The sequence below is a fragment of the Poecilia reticulata genome, linkage group LG23 (genome assembly GCF_000633615.1).
Source record: "Poecilia reticulata strain Guanapo linkage group LG23, Guppy_female_1.0+MT, whole genome shotgun sequence".
In the NCBI taxonomy this organism is placed as follows: domain Eukaryota; kingdom Metazoa; phylum Chordata; class Actinopteri; order Cyprinodontiformes; family Poeciliidae; genus Poecilia; species Poecilia reticulata.
In genome coordinates this window covers 2890088-2890595 of record NC_024353.1, presented here as the reverse complement: position 1 = coordinate 2890595, position 508 = coordinate 2890088, and the positions used below count along the sequence as shown (strand labels likewise).

The 508-nt window shown below is 44.1% G+C and overlaps 1 protein-coding gene and 1 long non-coding RNA gene across 4 annotated transcripts in view; one reads left to right on the top strand and one right to left on the bottom strand.

The window, feature by feature from the left end:
* The window catches only part of LOC108165886 (uncharacterized), a 1515-nt gene extending 1014 nt beyond the window's left edge, over positions 1-501 (top strand). The window contains exon 3 of the long non-coding RNA XR_001776223.1: positions 49-501. This is a non-coding gene — a long non-coding RNA (uncharacterized LOC108165886). The remainder of the gene's footprint in view (positions 1-48) is intronic.
* bltp3b (bridge-like lipid transfer protein family member 3B) overlaps positions 1-508 on the bottom strand; it is a 42792-nt gene that overhangs the window by 4885 nt on the left and 37399 nt on the right. The gene's annotated exons all lie outside the window — the stretch shown is intronic.

Sequence of the window (508 nt, the reverse complement as noted above, 5' to 3'; positions counted from 1 at the left end):
CACGGAAGCAGGCCAGGAGACCAACAGGACTCACGATGAACCCTAGAGGTCAGCCCAGCGACCAACAGGACTCGCTACCAAAGCCATGGAAGCAGGCCGGGAGACCATCAGGACTCGCTATGACCCCTAGAGGTCAGCCAGGAGACCAACAGGACTCTAGTAGGCTGATTTTTTTTTAATTATTTTTGTTTTATTATTTTTTTTATTTTCTAAATTTAGACAGGAAGTAATGTGGGTCAGTCCACTTTCTATAAGTGCAAGGGCCTGGTGAAGGACAAGCAGGCATTTGGTTTGGGACCGATGGTTTTTAAGAGTGGTAGCATGAGAACAAATGAAAGTTTGATCTCTGTAATTGTTTGGTGAAAGAGGAAATAAATCACCAAGAACAATCAATAAGCTTGGACATTGAACCTTCTTTTGCCTGTGTCTAGAAACATGACCCTAGTGCCCTAGTAGTGGCTTGGTGGAACTTTTATTGGATGTTTGGCTGTCAGAAGTGGTTCTGTCT